The sequence below is a fragment of the Anser anser genome (genome assembly GCF_964211835.1).
Source record: "Anser anser genome assembly, chromosome: 4".
NCBI classification, from domain to species: domain Eukaryota; kingdom Metazoa; phylum Chordata; class Aves; order Anseriformes; family Anatidae; genus Anser; species Anser anser.
This window is the reverse complement of record NC_139724.1, coordinates 36,368,699-36,386,208: the sequence shown is the minus strand read 5'-3', so window position 1 is coordinate 36,386,208 and position 17,510 is coordinate 36,368,699. Positions and strand designations below refer to the sequence as shown.

General features: G+C 37.6%; 1 protein-coding gene across 3 annotated transcripts in view; it reads right to left on the bottom strand.

Annotated features, from left to right (window-relative positions):
- ANAPC10 (anaphase promoting complex subunit 10) overlaps positions 1 to 17,510 on the bottom strand; it is a 338,817-nt gene that overhangs the window by 281,217 nt on the left and 40,090 nt on the right. The window lies entirely within an intron of this gene.

Below are 17,510 nucleotides of genomic sequence, written 5' to 3'. Positions count from 1 at the left end.
CAAATTGAATTCTAAATTAGTATCTAATGATGTTGGTTTGAGACTTAGTAATAATGACAAACAATAGGAACAAAATGAGTTCTGAATTCCAATTTAGAGTATGTCTGCTCAGTTGAGAAACAGACAATTGGAAGGCTTCTACAAAAATCTCTTCAAAATTGTATTAAAATGGAAAATGCTATTCCTCCACAGAGTGTGGAAGGAGGATAAGCTCCTCACAGAATAATGTGTTAGTTTATGAAATATTACAGCTTGAAAAAAACGTTCTAAATAGTAGATATTTCAATCAAATTCCCCCCCCAATTTTTTTTCCTGAGACCACTCTTTGATAAATGTTGTGACTATGCTGATGTATCCTGATATAGCTTCCTTAAACATTGGAACAATGTGCTGCAAGAGCAGGTCAACCACTATAGTGGTACCACTACAGTATGGCTCATGCTCCCTACTGAGCCAAATTTTCATTTTTAGCATTGCACTACAACACCAAACACAAAAAATGATAAGCAGCCACATGCATCCATATTAATATATATGTGTCAATCCAGTTTGGAGACTATTTTCTGGTCCATGAGAAAAGATTATTTGTGGTAATTTCCCTATTATACCAGAGAAATAAAGAGCAATGAATTTCTCCTTCAACAGTGAAGAGCTGCACTAATTCTGATAGATGTATTCTCACTGCTGTTTCAAAGCATGAGAAATCCAGGAAAAGAGAGTGGAATAAGCTGAAAAGAAGTTGTTAGTTTCTCAAGAACAGTTTATGTCAATTCAAAAGAAAAATCCAAATTATTTCAAAAAAAAGAGAGTACAAGTGAAAGACACAATCCGTGCTTAATCCATTTGTGTGGGATTTCTCATTGAATGCACTGTTTTCCGTTCAAGAGAAGCAGCCATCATTACAGTAATCTCAGACATATATGAATTCTATTAAAACACATTTTTAACAGAATAGCCCATAAATTACCACTCCAATCCACAGACGGTTTTGCACAGATTCACATTATGGCGGGGCTTGCTTTCTTCTCTTTTAACATATCTTCCTCCCACAAATAGGCCTGTGGGAACTATCCCTAAGATACATCTATGAAAACGATCTTCCGTACTTCCTCTTCTGCTCATTTATAAAATGCAGTTTCACCTACCACTGTAGCAACATCACATTTCCTCTGGGCTCTACACAAAGAAAGAGTCAGGAAAATTCATATTATTCTCCCTTCCCAGTTTACCAGAGCTTGCAAGATAATGTTACTGACCCTTAGTCACAGTCAATATAAAGACACAGCATCACAGAGCTTTCAAAGAGAAACAGCTATATAATAGAAGGTACTCACTGAAACAGCTCCCAAACTTTTGTTGTTCTGCCACACAGTGAAAAACACAGTCCCAAGCTGGCTATCTCAGCTTGCTTGGCAACGTTTGGTGAGAAAAAGACACTTCAGAAAGGAAGAGTCCTCCAAGGGACTAAGTTGAGCCTGGAGCTGTTTAAGACTTGAATACAGCAAATGCCTTGGAGATGCATTTGCTTTTCTCCTGAAACTGAAGGATGGTTTACACAATGCTAACAGAACCCCAGCCAGTAAATCTACACCATTATCTACGCTGCTGTTTCCAGTACTGTTAGCTTCAGGATTGGTATGCATCTGATCCAGCCCAGGGTCTGAGACACTGGTATAGATGTGCTCTTAAAGACCTAACTCTGGGCTACAGGAAGGAGCACATCTTGAGATCTACCCTGCCCTGGGGTTTGACTGGAGAAGGAAGTGATGGTGAAATTCCCTCTCCTTTCACCCATGTCATGATGAGAACACTCACCATGATCATGCAAGGCCAGAATTCACTAACCCGGAGTGATTTGAAATCATATCTATCTCTGCACATGATGCCTCACTGCCTCACTAACCAAGAAGCTTGCATGGCAAGTCAGAGAGGATGCAAGAATGAGGAAAGAAAAGGAAGGAAAATAGTTTATTGAATCTTCATGTTGAACTGGCCCACTGGAATGAAACACAGGTTTGGCCAGCACAAGGAAAAGAACAAAGTTTTTCCTATTCCTAGAGACATACCCGAACGACTAGGCTAGAATGTTTTCCTCTGCTCTTTTTCATAAACACACACTTGTGACTCATAGCAATTGCCAACCAAAATCACATGTGGGTGATTCCAGAGCTATCTGGAGGGAAACACTTGAGCCTCTGAGAAAATGAAACAGTGAAAATATAGGTCCCACTGATCTTAGATACAGCCAGATAACTGAGTGGGAATTTTGGAGATCAAAAAAGTGTATTACAAAACAGAGGTTGCTCTTAGCATTTAAGTCTTTAAATCATCTTTGTGATCTAGGCCATAGCCTTTCCACATATATGACAATAACTGACAATAACTTAAGGTCCTGGGGCTTTACAAGGCTCATGATAGACCAGTGAAAAAACATCACAGATTTTCTGGGACATGTATCTCTTGGAATTTTGCTCACCTAAACTACATTCGAAAAGATGGGGAAATTGAATCATTTTTTATGCCTACTTTATAGAGCTTTTCTGTCAAGTTTTACATTATCGCAGAAGGAGAGGGACCTTTAACTAATGTGTCTGGAGGGCCATTAGAAACATTGCAAGACAGAGCATTTTTCTGGAATTCTTAAGTTCACCTCCCAGGCACAGTAAGTATGCAGATACAAGAATCTCTGATCCATTGATCAAAATTGACTTTCTGTTAATAGAAAACCTGCTTTTCCTACATTCAGAAGCCAGAAGAGCATTGCCTCCTCTCCTCAGGAAAGACTGTCATAAGCTACACTGCTAATAGTCTTGCTTTCAGAGTATCTTACTAACTATGTTAGTATTAGTTTTCACATTAATCTTCTATTAGTTATGTTTGTACTGCAGAAATTATTTTTCTCTTGGTTTCGTATTTGTTACATGCAACTTTCTACACCTGATAGGTAGCTTCATAAGCATTATATGTATTGAACTAACGGGACAATAGATGACCCACTCTTCTTCCATCATTAAAGCTGATCAGGCGTTTCATGACAGGTAAGGTGTCGATATGAAGTAGTCTACCAGCACCATTCCCTTGTATCCTGGTTCCAGTTAGGACAGAGTTAAGTAGCTCATAGTAGCTGGTAGGGTGCTATGTTTTGGATTAGGATGAGAAGAGCGCTGATAACATGCTGATGTTTTAATTGTTGCAGAGCAGTGTTTACACCAGGCCAAGGACTTTTCGGCTTCTCGCTCTGTCCTGCCAGCGAGCAGGCTGGGGGTGCAGCAGGAGCTGGGAGGGGACAGACCCAGGACAGCTGACCCAAACTGGCCAAAGGGGTATTCCATACCATCTGACGTCATGCTAAACAATATATAGGGGTGGCTGGCCGGGGAGGGGGGGGGCGGCTGCTCGGGGATAGGCTGGGCATCGGTCAGCGGGTGGTGAGCAATTGCATTGCGCATCACTTGTTTCGTACACATTATTACTAGTAATACTATCATCATCATCATCATCATTATTATTATTATTATTTTCCTGTCTTAATAAACTGTCCTTAAATCACAGGCTTCACTTTCCTGTTTCTCTCCCCCATCCCAGAGAGGGAGGGGGGAGGGTGAGCGAACAGCTGCGTGGTGTTCAGCTGCCAGCTGGGTTAAACCACAACACCTTGTTTTACTCAAAGTTTATCACATACCTTCTTCACCTTTTATCAGGATCAGGGCAATAGGAGGTATGAGAGAAGGCAGTCTTTGTAGGTCTTCTGCTGTGTAGGGAATATTTTTATCATGAAAATTACTGCTAAGCGTTCTTGGTTTTTTAAGTCTCCTCACTATAATGGAAAATATAGTCTTCGGTGAAGATTGTTTTTTCCAAGTTTTGACAAAACTGTCAATAAATGTCAAAGCTAAGCACCTATAATCTTTTGCACGTTTTATATTCTCTGAATATTTTGACTTCAGAAAATTTGTCCATTCAATCACCTGTACTCCTTATTTCCTTCATTATTTCTCCTCAATTGCTGTCTGTAACGCATGGAGGGTACGTCTTAAATGATGGCTAGAATTTAGGTTTCTGGTATGTCAATGCAATTTAAATACAGATCAGCGAGACTGGCCTCAGTCTCACAAGTTAAACGACAGATGCACTTTCCACAGTCCATTAAGACAGTTCTAACAAACATTGTGTACATTATTTCATGTTAATTTTAGTGTTATGCTAAACATGAATGAGTAACAAAAAGCAAAGCACTGTTATTTAGATCAGTATACCAAGACTAAGCAACTTTAAGCTTAAACTTCAGCATTCAATACCACAATGCCTTCTGCAGGTCCTGCAGAGTTCCTCAGAAGAATTAGACAGAAAATAATCACAGGAATCCTGAAGCTATAATTTGCAATTACAAGCAAAGACCTACAGAAAAAGAAAGGTCCTGTTACATTTCTCCTCCCTATAATAACAAAAAGAGATGTAAAATGTGTGTTTAGGGAAGATTAGAAAACAAATATTTGCTGAGTTTCTTTAGTGGTCATAAATGTACTTGAACAACTATTTTACTTTCTATTACTGAACTGAACCGAACCACTGCAGAAATTTCAGTTCATTGTCAAACAATTTTTGTTTTACACCTCTTCTGTCTTCCTGAGTATCAGATAGCATCCCTGAGTATCCCTTTACTGTTATTTAAACAAAAATATTTGAGAACGATACAGCACAATGGTATCACATTGTCTCATCCGCTGATAAGGTTATTAAAAATGCTTATATAACAACAGTTTTAGAAAACTAGATTTGGTCCTAACCCTTTGAGCACAAGCATCCTCAGACACTATCATTGATAAAAACCTTGATTTTGAAAGCTATTCCTTCATCACTTGCAAAGTGTAGCCTAACAGTGCCTTTACTGTAGTCTTGCATGAAAGTCATCACTTTTCTGTACTTTTCCTATGACAAATTTATTTTTCCTATATGCTTTTACTGGCTGGTGCAGTTGGCATGGCTTGACTGACAATGAGCCAGAAGATGTGAGTGTAGGGAAAACTCACAGCTCTCTCAGCTGTTGGCACAGTGGAGGGTAAGAGCATAGCAGAAGTGATGCATTCAAGCACAGCCCTGTGAGCTAGTATTACCTGCCTGCCAGCTTGTGAGCACTACTGGCAGTGCACGTAAACACAGATTATTCACACTCTTGTAAACTAAGAGAAAGTGTTGGAAACTAACTGCATAGAAAAATGTAACAAAATTTTGTAGGGATTCAGCTGCAGGAGCAAGTGAGCACCATTATTTGATTCCAGGCTTTTAAGAGGTGAACTAGATCAATTTATAAGCTAAAACAAATCATGAATCATGCTTTAATAAAAAACAACACTTTTGTTAAGCATGTCCATAACACATCAAACATTTTACTGTGTATTGTCACCAGAACAGAACTTTAGCCCTGTTAGGGCACTTCATATCACATATTCTTATCATTTAGGAGACCATCTTTTAATCATGATGCTCTAGTTAAGTCTTACAGAGAGTATTCTAGTAAATTCATCTATCTACTCTGAAGGGGATATAATGTCAAAGAAAACACTAAAGTTGGTGGTACTGAATATTAATTTATGAAAACAACTTATCCTAAAACCTCCAGGATCCCAGTTCACAACTTGCTGGGCATTAGTGATTTGAAGGTATTCCCACCTACTTTTGGGGGGTTTAAGAACATATTCAAAGAAATTTTGTGAATTTTTATTTGTGCATATGAAGCAGAAATCAAAAAATATTTTTCTTATTAAACCGATTCCTCTGCTTTCTAAACAAATTCTAGTTATGCTCTTACCTTCAGAAAAGTAACTTAGAAAAACCTCAGGAGTGCTGAAAATATTATTCTTTCACTATTAAAAAAAAAAAAAGAAAGCCAGAAAAAACATTGTCAGATGAGACAAAAACTAGGTTGGAATCAAGGAGGCTGAATAAGAGAATACACCCATAGTTTCAAAGATTCAAGAAAACCCAGCAGAAGTGAGAACCACACAGGGCCACATTATAGGAAACAGCATAAACACACAAGCAAGATAAACTAGTCAAAAAGTTAAAGTCTCTTTTTACTTCAGTGAAGTTCAATAAGCTATACATCCAGGAGAATGAGAAAAAGCATGCTGTAACCAGAAGAATTTATCTCAGTAAATACTGAGACGTACATGGACAGGAGAATACATACATTAACATCAAAATCACTCTCCTTCTGGAATCAACAATCACAGATACCAAGATGAATATGGCACCATCTGACTAGCCTAAGTCTAGTTGTAAGCAGCATCGGCCAAAAAAACTGTATTTCATAAAATATATTTAAGATCCAGTAACGTATGTGGTTGAAAAGGAATGGTAGGAAGGAATATAAAGGGATCTTCTACAAATATAGTGAAGTAGATAACCAAAGCTAGAAGTGGAAAAGCTTTAGAAACTACACTAGTTGCAATATTTTTGAGAAGTGGGAAATGACAAGTAAGTTCTGTGGCAAGAAGTTTATTTTAATGGAACAGCAGTAAAAGAAATGACACAGTGGAAGCATTTTGTGTGGTCCTGTTCATATTTTCACTGGAAGGACAGAGTGCTGATTCCACCATAAGCCTTTATTAACAGCCAAATCCGACAAAATGTGATTTTAAGCTAAAATATATACATATATAAATTGTTTATTATTTAAATTTCAAAACAAGCATAGCATTCAGACTAAGAACTAAGCTCTTGCCAGTTTTATAGAACATAACACTACTAAGGTTATATATCAGTCTAAACATTTTCTCAGCATACTGTGATGAGAAAACAGGTTTCTTTTCCCCACATTTTTCAAAGTTCGAGTAAGTCTGCTTTTCGGGGTTACAGAAATGCAATGCTTTGTTCTCAGATCACAGTGTTTCTGCTCTCAGTTGATTTCATGCTTTAAGGAAACACTGCCAACAGCCAAGAACTTAAGCCATTGAAGAACACACGAATAGTGGTATCTGGTTCATGTAGTCCAACAACCTGTTAGGAGGCCCTGGGAAGCATTAACTGAGTTCTTGGACATTTTCAATAAGTTTCTAGTGCTTTAGAGGGTGCTCTGAACAGCATATCCTTGATTTTCTATCTTTAGTACTTCGAACCTTAGACCCCTTCCACATCTGTTATTCTTTGTAATCACTTGATTTTTCCGAACTTTTGTTTCCCTTAGCTTGTCCTCCTCTTCCAAGCAAAAGTTCTTGCGTGGGGAGCTCAACATCAACCTCTTCCAAAAGAGGAACTAATATAGCTCAGGGCCAGCAAACAAATGCCTAGGCAGGAGTGTAAAAGGACAAGCAGGTAAGGATATTTCCCTAGTCCTACAGAAATCTCCAGTAATTTATGATTTGTGGCTTTTATATTCTGTAATCTTCAAAAGATCTTTCTCCCATGAATTTTCGCAGCCATGTTAAAAATTCACATGAACTTTAAACTTCTACAGCCTTCTGCAGTCAGGAGGTACACAGCTTAAATTCAGCTTTGAGAACCATGTTCATTTGTTTTGAACCTGTCATCTGCTGATGTAACTTGATGCCCTCTTATTCCTGTACTGGAAAAGACATTAGGGGTGGTGACGGGGAAATCAGTCCCTACTCACTCCATGGTTTAAGATATTGCTTGTTTTATCTTTTCCGTACCAATGAGTCTTAGTCTACTTGGTCATTTATCACAATTGTTCCATAGCTGTACTTCATCTCTTATCAAGTTGAGAAATGAGTAGGAATGTGCATACTGCTGGAGATGAGTATAGACACTCCTTTGCTTATGTATATTAGTTATATTTAAGTGTGTAACTTGTTTGTCTAATATACCTAATGACTGACATATTTTTTGCTCCTAATGCAAATTCAATTGAATTATTATTAGCAACAAAGCTGTTTAGAACTTATTCTTCAAATTCTTCTATGCCTTATTCTCTTATTATCTAATCTAATTATCTTATTATTATTATTCTCTGACCCTTATCTGCCAGACTTGTCTCTATTTTCTCCTTTGAACAAAACTTCAGCCTCTGGGAAAGCATCTTCTTCTAGGAACTTCCCTTAGCGTGTTTGTTTCATCTCATTCTCTTCCTTCTCCCTTCCTGCTTCTCTTTTTTTCAGGTGTTATGTATGTATTTGCTCTGGAGGTTTAAATACTACATCTTTAAATGATCTCCAAAACATCCATAGGGATGACTCTAATAGCACTTTTTAACTCACTTAGAAAAAGTATTTTAAAATTCTTATCTTCTAGTTAATTTACTTTTCTGAAGCTAAATAGAATATCGATTTGTTTGCTTTTCTTTATCCTGTACAGGGACTGTTCAACGGTAAATGCTTTGAAACTTGTCTGCATATCCCGACAGAGGAAAAAGTAAAGTGCTGATGGAACATCCAATGCCCAAATTATTTTTCTTTTCTTGACTGTCCTTTCTGATGCCCATGCTGCTGTGAGGTTGATGTCCATAATAAAATGGTGGACACAGCGTTGAGTGCATCAGCTTTTTATGTATTTATGCTACATGTATTCATCCATTTTCCTTGTATTAACCAACCCATCCTCTAGAGGGGACTAGGAATGAGATAAGATCTACAGCCACCTTCTTTTTGGAATCTAGCATGGAGGATAAAACGGCACCATGGGGAAAGCAAAACATGAATGGATTCAAAACCATCTTCACATTTGCAAACTCTGAATGCAAGTGCTAACAGACCTCTGCATCACTGAGAGCTGCTGCCAAATGGCAACAAGTCAGGTTACGCAGAACCAGCCACTGCAAATAGTAAGAGCCCAACAGTTAAACTGATACTGCCCCCTTTTTAGCACCAGACTGCTTTTTAATGGGTGCTTGAAACAAGAAATTACTTTACGAAGAGACTGTCTTGAGGTGGTACTCCTCTCAAACCACCCATCCAGAGGGTCATACGAGCTAACATGAAATGGATGGAGAAAAGTCTTAACCACCTTCAAAGGGGCAGGGTGGTGGTGGTGTCATCTTTGCTTTCACATTGGTTCTATGATTCTATTTCTTCACTCAGAGGGTGGTGAGGCACAGGAACAGGTTGCCCGGAGAAGCTGTAAATGCCCATCCCTTGAGGTGTTCAAGACCCGGTTAGACAAGGCCCTGAGCAACATGATCTAGTGGGTGGCATCCCTGCCCACGGGAGGGGGGTTGGAACTAGATGATCTTTGAGGTTCCTTCCAACACAAGCCGTTCTATGACTCGGGACTAACAGAGTACAAAAAGACTCCATATGATCAAATTCATCTTTGTCAAGGAATTCCTTGCCTTCAGTAGAACTTCTGGATTTAGGAGGCACAGGATTTAGAAACCACTGGTAGCCCTCCTAATTTGTAGGACTGAGTTTTGTATGTGAAGGCCAGATAGATAAAAGTACCTGGAGTTCTGTTACATGGAGAGAATAAAAATGGTTGGAATATCTACCTAGCAAATAGAACCTTGAATAGAAGATTGAATAGAAGACAACACTGGCTTTTTAACGGTTTTGAATAGATTGGAGAGGTCACAGACATAGCCAGATACCAGGAATCAAGAGCCATCCATCAGCCCAAAGAGATCTGCAGTATTGAAGGTAAGCCAGGGTTGAAACCAATTTTTTTTTTTCCCCTAGCTTTTCAAAACATACAAAGAAAGAAGAAAAGTTTAATCATGACAGATATTAAAAAACCGAAAAACAAGAGTGCAAGTAAGTCTGGCTATATAAGTAGTTAAGGAGAACTGGGAAGGAGTGTGCTTTGTTTCTTTTCTTGCCATACAGACTGCACATTAGGGAAGCAGATTTGCATCATGGTGCTACAGAAGGTGGGTTAAAACCGTCTGAGAGCACTAGCTCTGTAAGAGCGCTTCTCTAGCAGAAATCCATGGTGTAAGCTATAAACAATCATGAAGAACTGAGACATTTCCAATACAAACGGCCCTGGCAGACTACACGTATATAGAAAGCTACTTGAACCAGTGGAGAAGCAAATTACTTGAAAAACTTTTTGGTAAAAACCCCTAACAAAAATAGCTCTTTTACAGCACTGAAGCTTAACGGAATTATTTTACATAAAACTGTATTGAAGTTTTGGTGGATTTTTTTTGATCTTCTCCAGAGGAAATATAGACAAGAATTACATCCATGAAGCTGGCTACTAAGAAGAATGAATTTTAAACCAAATGGGAAGGTCTACACAAAGCAACAAAGAATATGCCAAGATGACAGTAGTTGGTGAAACCCAAAACATTACCCGGGGCTAATCCCCCTCACAAATCTCTTCTCAGTTTTGAGAAACTTAGCCAAATTGCAACTCTTTTAGCTGAAATTTCCCATACCAGCTGTCTGCCTCAGGCTGAATTTATTTTGGAAAACTTCAGCCAAAACTATTCAGCCATTTCAGAGAAATATTCTCACCACCTTTTATTTGGAAACTTTTAGCACTCAAATGCTTTACAGTAGGGTTTCTGAAATTAGATGGGAAAGAGAATAGAGGATATACCTATATAACCATTTATGAACATCTGTCCAATTTTGGCCAAGACTAAAATGTGCACACCCCACAGAACAGTCCTGAACATGATCTGGTGTGAAACTATAGGGCAAAGTCAGTTTCAATTTAGCAGCTGCTTCCAGGTACTGTATCCTTGGGCTGGGCTAACCAAAATCAGAAAAAGCTCTCCCCTGTGTTTTCAATATTCTCATTATCTTGCTACTTTAGTGGGATGGGAAGAGAGCTGACAGGCAGATCACATATTATTGGGAAGAAGCATGTGCTATTATTTGGGACTTAGACAGGAAAGGAAGAAATTTCTTTAAGATTTTCCTGGGGGGGGAAATAGACAGATTAGGGGATTTGGGGTGGGACACTAAGGAAACAGGTATTGAGTGAGAAAAAATTGTGACTGATAAAGAAGACGCTGCAACAGTGAACCTGGGAAAGAGCAATAATTGGAGCTCCAAGGAAAGAGAACAGGAATGAAAGGACAAATAGATAAAGGGCAGGGTGGAAAAACAAATGTGACTTGGAGATGAGACTGGGTCCATTATGAAGACTGGGAAGGAAACAAGTGTTATAACTGGGTAAAGAAGAGTTTGGAGACAATGACTTTGAAGCAAGAAATCTAGGGCTTGCACCAGAAACCAAAGAAGCAGACTAAGTGAATGCAAGCTTTTGTTCACAATGTAAATTAATTATGTTGGTTTCAGTCCCATGATTTTTTTTTTTTTTTTAAAGAGGCCAGCTCTTCAGTGAAGAGAAGAAACCCAGATACCTCTTCCATCAAATACTCATTTTACTTTAGTAGCACCTTCAGTTAGAAAAATGAGTTTTTCATTATAAATCTTATTCTGATTTAATTGATTTAGTTGCAATATTTATATTAGCTTTTTTTCCCCCCACTATTCCCCTAAATTGATTAAAACTAGAGAATACAATTCTGGTTTCAGTGAACAAAAATCAACTCAAGGAATTGCATAAGCTTCAACATAGTTCTGTCAGTGAGTTTTTTTTACTGATCTATAATACCAAGTTCTCTGTAGAACCAAAACCAAGTGCTTTTCCTTCTCAGCTTTTGTTAGCCCAATTACTAAACCTCACTTCAAACAAACAGCAATGAAAAGTCTAAGCAGTACTGATGCTAAGGTCACACCTTCCAACTCTATATACAGCAACAGGAAGACTACTACCTCCTTGTCTACCCTGCGGTATGTGCGTGCACCACGCTACCTCAGCTGCAAGATGACAGCATCTTACATGTTGAAATTCTAAAACCAGAGGGTAAAAATTCCTCAATTGACATATTCAGTACCATAGTGTATTCATCTGAAGTGTACTGCTAAAGGAATTTGGTGTATTGAAAGTAGTACTTGAAAAATAAATTTTCAAAACTGCTTAAGGTTGGCCTGCTTTTATCTACATAATTGAGAACTGACTCCATTTCAATTACTTTAATTCAAATACTAAAAATTGGCTTAACTGTTCCCTACTTTAATTAACAGTGGTAATTCATTTCAGTAGGATCAGAGTTCAGATATTTAATGCTTTCTGTGATCCCAAACTTACTTTCATTTCACATACAATTATGTCTGGATTATATCTTCTATCAGCATCCAGCATTAGCATCACTTTCATTACTTTACTTTTTCCTTCCTCCTTCATTAAACTAAACCATGCTAATACAGTTGTCTGGCTGCAGAAAAACATTCTGTGGTACAAATGGAGAAACTGTCACAGGTAAATTGTTAGGCCGATGTAAAGCAGCTTGTTGAAATGTCAGCCTGGAAATATAGCAAATTCATCACATGAAGGATTACTGAAATTTTACTTCAATGAATAACGTCTAACGATGACTTATGCAGTTTTATAGAAACACTAACACCTTCCTGATCTAAAACAGTACATTTACTACAGACCAACAGCAGGACACCCAATCCCTTTGCCTGGAAGCCTCAGCAACCCCATCTTTGGAGGGCAGTGTACATACTCTTAACACCATGAGCATGTTAATTGCATTTAGATTATTATCTCATGGTCCAGCAAAAACCTACTACATTTAATTAAATGAGTAAACTAACGTGGTAGTTAAAATATTAGGTAAAACCGATGTTTTTGTGTAAACATACACTCAATCACAAAATCATTTCAAAGAATCATGATGCATTCTACTTAAGCCACAAATCTGGATGGTAAACTCAAGAAAAATATCCACTAAAGATGATCTCCACAGTTTATTTACATACCAAAACACAGTAACAGCAATCATGGCCTATTATTCTTTCACTCAAAATTAGACCTTGTATAGCAATGAGCTCTCACTTTTTGTATTAATAACATAGACCCATCCTGAAAACAAGAGTTATAGAAAAGCACATTGTCCATTGTGAAACAAAGACATATTTACAGTCGACAGTGTTTAAAGTTTTCAGAATTTTCTGTGAAGCTTCTGTGAAGCTTACTACACTAGTTTCTGACTTTTGTTTATAACATTTAATATGACTCAGATGTAACTACTAGGTCCAGTCTTTTTACCCTTTTAATATGACTCAGATGTAGCTACTAGGTCCAGTCTTTTTACCCTGACTTAGAGCAAGTGACACTCTGCTCTGTAGCTAGCTCAACTTACTTCCCAAGGTGCGAAGTAAATTGCATGAGCAATAAATTGCATGAGGTATAACTTGCATGAAGAAGTGTTTCACTTGTAGTTTCAGAATTAGCACAATGATTTTCTTACTGGATGTTTTGTGAAAGGTGAGAGTTTTTCCAAGCACTAGCACGCTGCCTAGAGATGTAGCTCTCTGCCTTAGATGAAATGATCACTTGCCTTCCCAACAATGGGTAGCTCTCCATGGTCCTTCACTCTTTTCAGCTGCACCATTTCACGCATATGAGTTCATGCAGCTTTACTAATCAGCACTGGCAATCTGGGCATCTGGTTCAATTTCTAGCCTATAAATAGATTACAAACTTAAACCATGTTTCAATTACTTCCGTTACACTATTATAACATATGAAGAAAAACAAGTCCCAGATTAAGATTTCCTTCAGTGTTTGATCTCTCATACTTCATGTCAAACAAATCACGCCTTTAATTCTCAGAAAACTACTTACATGCCAACTGTTCAATAAACACCTGATCTGATAGCTTGAATTTGGGGTTATCAATAACTTGAACTAGAGCTCCAAGCTCCCCACAGCCTAAAATCATGCCTATCTGTGAAGACTTGGGCAGCTACAGAATTACGCAGCAAATGAAGTTTTGAAGTTGTCACCCATATCTCAGTAATTGAGGATCTGGGCCAGAATCATCTGAAGCCTCAACATACCGAGTATCTCTAGGGGATAAGAAAGAAAAAAAAAAAAAAAAAAAATCAATAGAAGTCATATTTTACATTTACACAAAAGAAAGCGGGAAAATAGCATGTTCACAGATCTGAGCCAGACTCAGATCATGCTAGGATCAATCTCATGTCAAGCATCCCATATTCCACGCAAGGTAGCTTGTGTACATCCTTCGCTAAACAGTATGCTATGCTTCCTTTTGTAAAGTAAGAGGAAGACTTAAGGTAGCAAGTGAATACACAGCATCAGTTGTGTTCCTATAGACAGTGTTGGCACTAGTATTTTCCTTACAGATCAAACTAGAAGAGCAAAAGACATAAGACTACTTTAAAGGTAACTTTAATTCAGGATCCAAAATAACCTAACCCAGTACTCCACTGAAATTAGCACTATTCCATCAACTTCAACAGAAAACAAAGAAATTAAACACTCATTCAGTCACTTACTGAAGCATGTTTTCAAAAAAGAAAACCAGGCTTTAGAGATCAACTTCTGAGCCTTGGATTTTCTCTTCATTATTAATCATTATTCATTATTAATTATTCTCTTCATTATTAATCAAAAGAAAATTCATAACTTCCTAGTCTTTATAAACAACTCTGTAGTTTTCTCCATTTTTTACATTAGCCACCAGAAAGTTATCAAATTATTGTAAGGTACAGCCACAATAGGTCATCATGGGATATAGGTGGCCTCCTGGCTCTCACTCCTCTCCATGAGGACACTACTCTGAGCATATAGGTCTGAAGAGTTTTATAATTCTTGAGAAAAAAACTGACTGAACTCCCTTGGTTCAGCTTCCAGACACTTGTTGGTTAAAAAAGGTTTCTTCAGTCAGTAGTCAACTTGCTAAGAACAATGTTAAGATCGTATGTTACTTGTTATTTGTCAAATAGACTTTTCTGAGCACACATCTTGTGAAATTTTTGAAGTTATATAAAAGCTTACTTTTTTTTTCCCCATGCACCAATATTATTTAAGATCACCTGTCCTTGTAACCAGTATACCTTTCTTCTTTCAGGCTTGGAAAACACAAAAAAAAACACAAAACAAGCCAGAATACTCACATAGCCACCCTAAAGTTTAGGCACAATCTTAGCAAGCTGCATCTGTGAAAATCCAATTCCCCCTCCCTCCCCCCAGACTGAAGCAGCACCCCTTTTTGCTCATTAGAAAAATGTATTAAAACATTAAAGCTAACAACAAGTAGCCAGAGTTTTGCATCCCTTGAAGTAACATTTGTTCAACCACCTTCTAGGGCAAATAGGTCATTTATTGACTTCATGCCTTTTAGAGATACAGCTCGGTATTCATTTCCACAAAGAAGTTGACAACTTGAATATACAGAAGACTACAGATTCCCAGCACTTGCCTCTTTCCAAACAGCGACTAAAGTATGCACACGGGCAAAAATAAAGTAAAACTACACTAAAAAGTAGTTATGAATGTAAGATATTGTTAAAGGATGCCAAGGAAATTTCTTTTTGAGACTGTGCAGGAAGTGAATATGAGAGACAAGTATATTGAACTAAAGTGTTATTCCCATTTTCACTAAAAAGACACATATTCACGAGAAATTAAAGTCAAAATGGTTATAGTATTCCACCAGTACTATTTATACATGAGCCTAAGAATGTTTATTTTTTTGCAAGTTTTCACTACAATGATAACACATTTAGGCTTTTCTATAGGTTTGCAATTTTGGATCTCTAGCACACATTAACAGTTAACTAATTTACAGCACTTGTTGACACCTTCCAAAGAAGCTCTTGGCTAGGTAATACACAAGCTTCAACTAAATTAACGTTACAAGAACTTTCTGTTCTCAAAGTCAGTCCTTGGAAAAATTGGTATTCCCAACAACTGTAGTTTAGTTATGTAAAATTGCGCATTTAAGTGATAAGATCCCAAAGAATTATGTCAAAAAAAAGAAATCAAGCAAAAAAAGTAGCAGCTATGCACAATATATGTGTAATAACTTCTGTAATATTTTGGCAGACCAGTTTGTTTACCCTATTCAAATTCGAAGTGCTTTATTCATACACAAGCAGTAACTTATTTCAGGCACAATCCTCAAGGATCTCGTCACTTAAATCAGCAGCCTTATGTGACTAAGCACCAGAAATGTTAGAAAAAAAGAGTATTTGCACAGATGTTAAATACCAATGCAGGCTACAGTTGTTATGGAAAAACATAGAAAAGATTTCAGATGGATTTAGAATAGCCACTGTACTTGTTTCCAGTAATACTGAATATCAAAGAAGATGACATGAACTGTAGTAATGAGTTTGCATTTTCACACTGCCTTTCAGGCATGGTCATATATTATTTTTCTGTCAGCAGTAGTTGAAGATGTTACCAGTTGTACTCTCCCTTTTAATCTTCTCCCACCCTCATCATCATGACTCACTGTTCTCTCTCCCAGTCTTACCACAGACCACTTTGTTTCTACGCAATACTAAAAATATATTTTAAAGGGCCAAGGATCTAACAATTTCACAGATACAATTTAGAGAGCAGCCAGAGAAACATCTGAAAAGGCACAACTATGGGAATGATAACTTCTGGCGTTAAAGCAGAAGCAAAATACTGGAACATGCAAGCTCAGACTGAACCTGCTGTTGACAGAAGAATCAGGTGTAACTACAGCCTTAACCTTTAAAAAGCTTTGTGCGCCTTAATGTCTACTAAAAGATCACATAAGCTTTAAATAAAATTTAATGTGTAAGTACTGCTCCCCTCCCCTACAGAAACATTTAACAGCATCCAGTTTAATGTAAGCATCACCATTTTTTTTTTTACAGCTACTTAAACAGCCTCTATGATTTCAGAGTCGCACGGTAAGTAGTTAAGCTAGGTTTGAGCTTATTCAACGTGACTGTCAGAAGTGACAACTTCTGTGTTTTAGAGACAAATATTTGGCACCTCTTCTGCATGGATATAGCAGCCCTGAAAAGCAGCAAGACCAGAAATAGCTCTTTAAAAGGTCCATTCCTACTGAGGCAGGGCAGAAATAAGCAGAACAAGACTGGGCTGACAGTACTGTTCCTAGTCTACTTGCTTATGTTCTTCATAGTGCACTACGAGGAACTTGACCTAGACTTCATCAGCCTAAAGATAACGGGTGTGGCTTTAAAATACGTACCCTTAACTTAGACACATTTGATTGGTTATGCAACCCTTGAACTCCAACCTCAGCTATTCATGGGGATGGCTCATGCAGAATGTATTCACGTTCATTTCAACGATTGTTCTCTTGTGAACAGATAAGAAAATAAATGACTATATTATTGAGGTACACAATAAATAACGTACGGAAAGAGAAGAGGATGCTTCAGAGAGTTGCTTTAAATCGAAGTATTTCAAGTGTTCCTGAACAGGGTTATCCTTTGATAGAAACATGAAATAGGGAACATTGATGTGACAACACAAAACTAGCAAAGGTAACTGTAACCTTACCTTCTCAAAGGAGGGAAAAAAGAAAAAACAGAAAACTGCATACTTAACAATCTTTCTTCTCAATAATTTATCAACAAAGTAACTGGATACATCCAAGGCGGGGGTTGCTGTAATTTGGTTTGGGGTTTTTGTTTGCAAGCCTAGATCAAAATAGGAAGTGCTACATCACAAGTATAATCTCTGCTTCAAGTAAGTAATAAAGAATGTACAACAAT